This window comes from Limulus polyphemus, unplaced genomic scaffold, assembly GCF_000517525.1.
Source record: "Limulus polyphemus unplaced genomic scaffold, Limulus_polyphemus-2.1.2 Scaffold36, whole genome shotgun sequence".
In the NCBI taxonomy this organism is placed as follows: domain Eukaryota; kingdom Metazoa; phylum Arthropoda; class Merostomata; order Xiphosura; family Limulidae; genus Limulus; species Limulus polyphemus.
This window is the reverse complement of record NW_013665646.1, coordinates 76,393-82,587: the sequence shown is the minus strand read 5'-3', so window position 1 is coordinate 82,587 and position 6,195 is coordinate 76,393.

The window sequence follows — 6,195 nt, the reverse complement described above, 5'->3', positions numbered from 1 at the left end:
TTTACTATTATCATTCTGTGGTTGTAGTATGTAGTTTTACTGTTATCATTCTGTGGTTGTAGTATGTTAATGATAATAGTAAAAACTATACTACAACCACAGTGATAATAGTAAAACTACAATGATAATAGTAAAAACTACATAATACAACCACAAAAATACTACAACCACAGATAATAGTAAAACCACATACTACAACCACAGAATGATAATAGTAAAACTACTATTCTGTGGTTGTAGTATGTAGTTTTACTATTATCATTCTGTGGTTGTAGTATGTAGTTTTACTATTATTATTCTGTGGTTGTAGTATGAAGTTTTACTATTATTATTCTGTGGTTGTAGTATGAAGTTTTACTATTATCATTCTGTGGTTGTAGTATGTAGTTTTACTATTATCATTCTTATTAATTGGTGATTGTTATATTATTGTGTCTTGTTACTAAAACCTTCTAAGTTTTCCCGTTGTTTTGATTTAGTATTATTTCTTCATAATATGTAATACTGTGTGGAACGTTCTAAGCCACTGTTGGGGAATAAATACGCATCCAACATGTAGTTCGAGTCAGATAGATAGATAGATTTAGACCGCGTGATTGTGAGTTTAGCCATAAATAGTGTATAGTGGCGATTTTTAAAGTGAAATTATCCAAAAATATATTGCAATAGCAAAGTTGAAAAGAATAATTCGTCTTGTCAATTGTGTTCTAAAGTAATTGAATCAGCCTGTGTAGACTTCGACGAAAAGATGCAATTATTTAAAGCTCTGGATACATCTGTTGTAATCAACAGTTATAGTAGCGATTTTAAAGTGAAATTATCACAGACTGTATTGTAATAACAGAGCAGGAAGAATAATTCGTCTTGTCAATTGTGTTCTAAAGTAACTGAACCAGCCTGTGGGGACTTTAACGAAAAAAAAAGAGACAATTATTTAAAGCTCTGGATAGAACTGTGATAATCAACAGTCTAACGAACATTTATAAATACGTTTGACTTGTTTTAATTTATATATTTTTTTAAAACAAGTGGAAGGTATGCTGTTTGCTTATTGTTGAAATTTATCGCCAACAAGTCACAAACATCTACTGCAAAGAATCTGGCCCATAAATAAAACCTGACATTTTCATTAAAACATTACGTGAATTATATTCCATGCTCACACAAAGGAGAAATAAACCTTTGCATATAATGAAATGATCAGATGACTGGTTTTAGCGTCACAGAAGCTTCAGGCTGATATTTCAATTTCAATATTCATGTTGCATGAACTGGAGATAAATCAGCCAGAAAAAGTCCATATATACAATGTTGCTAAAAAGAAAACGGGTTAGGTTGATATTCCCATTTCCTTCTTCTTAATGATATACGTCTAACGTATGAGCTATCTATGATTCTTTTTAGTTTTTATTTAAATTTCGAAAAAAGATACTATATACTGTATACAGAAAAAAATCCAACAAAAATAATATTGTTTAAGTTTATAAAAAATGAACTCTTCAATATTGGCAATTTAAATGTACAGGAATAAATAGCCCTCTGTGAAAATGTTCTGAAATTAATCTGAATAAAATGAATAATATTCGATTTTTACTTAAACGAAGCCTTTTTTAAATCTTTCTAGTTAACTGTTCATTTTACTTTTTTACATTCATAGTTTTTTAGTTTAATTTTGTATTATTTTTTAAATTACGAGTAGAAATAATACAATTGTTTAATTTTTAACCGAACCAGTAATCACTCAAACTCATATTTCATAAAGTAATTTTACTTATTTAGGTACACCCACCTCTGATTTCGTCAATTATGATCTATTTTATAATGCACACAATTATGTTATTCTAATCTTATGCTAGTAAGACATGCCTCTTTATTCTTTGTTCACATTTTGTTCAGGCATCACCGCATGAAATCAATCAATTTCGTTCTTGTTTCAAAATAAAACGAGACGTGATAGGAAAAGTTTAATTTATTTTAAAAAGGTATTTAAACGTTGGATTGCTACGTCAGAACAAAAACTCGACTAGAAGTGTATTTAATTATAACCAGGAACTTCTTTTTCTGCTAATGGTTTTGCTAAGTAGTTCCCGCGGAAGGAGATTAGATCTCTTACCTCATCATAGTAGGGACATTGTTGATGTTTCATCTTTTAAAAAAATATATCCTTTTTTAATCAAACGTTATCACACTTTAATTTATGCTAGTGTTTTAATAAATTATTTTATATTGAAGGTAAACAGCTGGTTACATCTTCTAGAATGGTTTTATTTTTGTTGAATTTAGCGCAAAGCTATTAGAAAGCTATCTGCGGTAGCCGTCCCTCATTTTAAAGTAATAGACTAGAGGGAAGACAACATCACCCACAGCTAATCTTTACTGACAAATAGTGAGATTTACTGTCACGTTATAACACCCCATGGCTGAAAGGGCGAACATGTTCGGTGACTGGTTTCGATCCCACAACTCTCAGATTCCAAGTCTTCCAGAATTGCCGCGAGAGTTCGTTTTATCATATTACAAGCTCTTTGATTTTCAATTACAAAAATACAGTAAAGATACTGACAATGTAAAGAAATATATTTCTCTAATAATAACATATTTATTTATTCTTTAGTTTACACGTACGAAAAATATATACTCCATTGAAACTGCTCTTAACGGTTGCAACTTTATGACATTCAGAGAAACTGTAGTTGATGCGAAGTATAAAACACAGTAAGCATATATTGTTTGTAATCTTTCATCTATGATCTGAAATTTCACAGAAAATATATCATTTTATTTCATTACAGCACAACACACACACACAACCAATTAATTATATACATACCTTGTCTCATTCTCAATGGCAGAACGAGCGCCATCTACTGATACATAAATTTAAAATATTTTCCCTGTTGCTTTTATAAATGAAATATTTTTCATTGTTAATATTTTCTGGACTGATAAGCATTTCTATTTTTTTTCCTATTTTCTATTTTTTCATAAAGATTCTGCCAAAATTTCATGTACGTGCCACCAATAATTCAAGAAAAAGTTAGACTTCTTTCAATAAAAATTGCCAAACTTTTAGGCACACGAGGGTAATGTTTCAGTCAGAAAGATGCGATTAACTTGAAGTATAAATGACGCAATTTTTGCTTGTAAGTCCATACTAATATTTTATAAGGTAGAAAGAAAAAAGTAAGCATTTTATGAGAAAGATATCATTGGTGCAAAGTGAACATATCAGACAAGTAAGCTTAAACTTCACGGGAATATTACTGTTTTCAAGAAATGATATAAGCATTTAACGAATATTATTCTGGTGTTAAGACTATAAAAAATTCAAGGAAAGACTTGTCTTTTCAGGTAATTAAACATAAAAAGAAACTCAGACGTTCTGAAGAAATGACTATGGCTCTGCAACATAACGGATTTAAATTATCAGAGAAGAAAAAGGGTATCTCAAACGTTCTGAGGAGATAAGTATGAGAATGCAACATGATGGTTTTAAATTATCAGAGAAGAAAAAGGGTAACTCAAACGTTCTGAGGAGATAAGTATGAGAATGCAACATGATGGTTTTAAATTATCAGAGAGGAAAAAGGGTAACTCAAACGTTCTGAGGAGATAAGTATGAGAATGCAACATGATGGTTTTAAATTATCAGAGAGGAAAAAGGGTAACTCAAACGTTCTGAGGAGATAAGTATGAGAATGCAGTATGGTAGCTTTAAATAATCATTGAAATGATGCCAAAGTTGAAAAGGAATAATGCTAAAGTTTCAGGGAGACGAAACTAACGAATGTAATCAAAGCACCTACACTTCCAGTATACATCTTCCCTCGAGTAATTAATCTCTTCTCATCCTTTCATTACCAGTTTTACTTCTACACAATACATACATCACCTACGTTGAAAAGGAATAATGCTAAAGTTTCAGGGAGACGAAACTAACGAATGTAATCAAAGCACCCACACTTCCTGTATACATCTTCCCTCGGGTAATTAATCTCTTCTCATCCTTTCATTACCAGTTTTACTTCTACAGAATACATACATCACCTACATCTATGTCTATATATACATCATTCTAAAGTAATTTGTAAGCTGCTAAGAAAATATTCCACTTAAAGTAGATTCTCTTGCAAATGCAAATGTCTAATTAAGTAATTATAACAAGCTTAAAAGGCATTCAACTACAGTCGTATAAAATAATTATCCAAAGTCATATGTTATTGCTTGGAAATTAGGGTTACGAAGCTTGATTCCTAATGATAAAACATAAACATACACACAAGAACTGGTTATCTGATTTTCTCATTTTAAAAACACATGAAAATATCACTGAAAAATAAATATCTATATAACAAACACTTTTCACCAAGCTGAAACGGGTTACAGTTAGTACGTGAAGCTTTATATATATATATATATATTACTGGCCAAATACTGAGGGTTACTCCACAATATAATAGGATATTACTGTCTTGTGCAAACAAATGCCTTGATAGATACTTTTTAGTATAGGTAAACAGTTAATGCTTATAGGTACTGACTTGATCCTATTTGCTACCTAAATTATATAAAATGATGCTTCTGTAGAAACAGAACTAACAAAATAAAGTTGAGCTAAAGACATCAGAAATACCAATACAAATATCTGACTTGTCATACGGACGTGAAGATACACATTATTATGAAGTTAAAATTTACAACCACGAGCACTTTACTATACAAAATGCAACCACTATAAAAACGCAGAAGTTATTAGAATATTGAACGTATAGAAAAAATACTTTCTATAAGCTCTGCTAGTGATTTGCACTAATCACAGATAGACCTCTAACGCGACTAAGATAACTCAGTCCTGACAAACTTTGAAAATTCGTAACAGTCTAAAGAATTACTTGTATTCTAGAGATTTCAGGCGGTTAAGGTGTTCTTACAGTCATGTAATTTCTTCCTTTTGGTATCATTATGTCTAAACGCGTGTGAGTATCATTATGTCAAAACGCGTGCGTGTATCATTATGTCTAAACGCGTGCGTGTATCATTATGTCTAAACGCGTGCGTGTATCATTATGTCTAAACGCGTGCGTGTATCATTATGTCTAAACGCGTGCGTGTATCGTTATGTCTAAATGCGTGCGTGTATCATTATGTCTAAACGCGTGCGTTTATCATTATGTCTAAACGCATGCGTGTATCATTATGTCTAGATGCGTGCGTGTATCATTATGTCTAAACGCGTGCGTGTATCATTATGTCTAAACGCGTGTGTGTATCATTATGTCTAAACGCGTGCGTGTAAATTTTTTTGTCGCCATCGGGAAAGGATTCAAAACGTTAAAATTTTTCCTAAGATTCGTTAGGAACAAATCTTTTATTTTAAAGTTGACAAAATTTATTCCTGATGGAAATATAAATTAGGAATAAGAGATTGGTAATAACGGAAGACCCAGTTTTGATACGTTTCTTATGGTCGAACATTCGAGGAGTTACTAATTTTGTCTAACGTTGTCTTTTCGTCGTTACTGTTTTACATTTCATAATCTAAAAACTGATTCTGCTAATTGTAAAAAGTCATCAATTCATTGTTTACTTCTACCTTTCTTGTTTAATAATTTCCTTCTACAAATTTTCTCTCTTCCTCTTTTCCAACTTACTTTTCCGTCTGACTTTTATGTTAATCAATATTCCAACTTACTTTTAAGTTAATCAATATTCCAACTTACTTTTCCGTCTGACTTTTATGTTAATCAATATTCCAACTCCCTTTCATGTTAATCAATATTCCAACTTACTTTTCCGTCTTACTTTTATGTTAATCAATATTCCAACTTACTTTCCATCTTACTTTTATGTTAATCAATATTACAACTTACTTTCCATCTTACTTTCATGTTAATCAATGTTCCAACTTACTTTCCATCTTACTTTTATGTTAATCAATATTACAACTTACTTTCCATCTTACTTTCATGTTAATCAATGTTCCAACTTACTTTCCATCTTACTTTTATGTTAATCAATATTACAACTTACTTTCCATCTTACTTTCATGTTAATCAATGTTCCAACTTACTTTCCATCTTACTTTTATGTTAATCAATATTACAACTTACTTTCCATCTTACTTTCATGTTAATCAATGTTCCAACTTACTTTCCATCTTACTTTTATGTTAATCAATATTACAACTTACTTTCC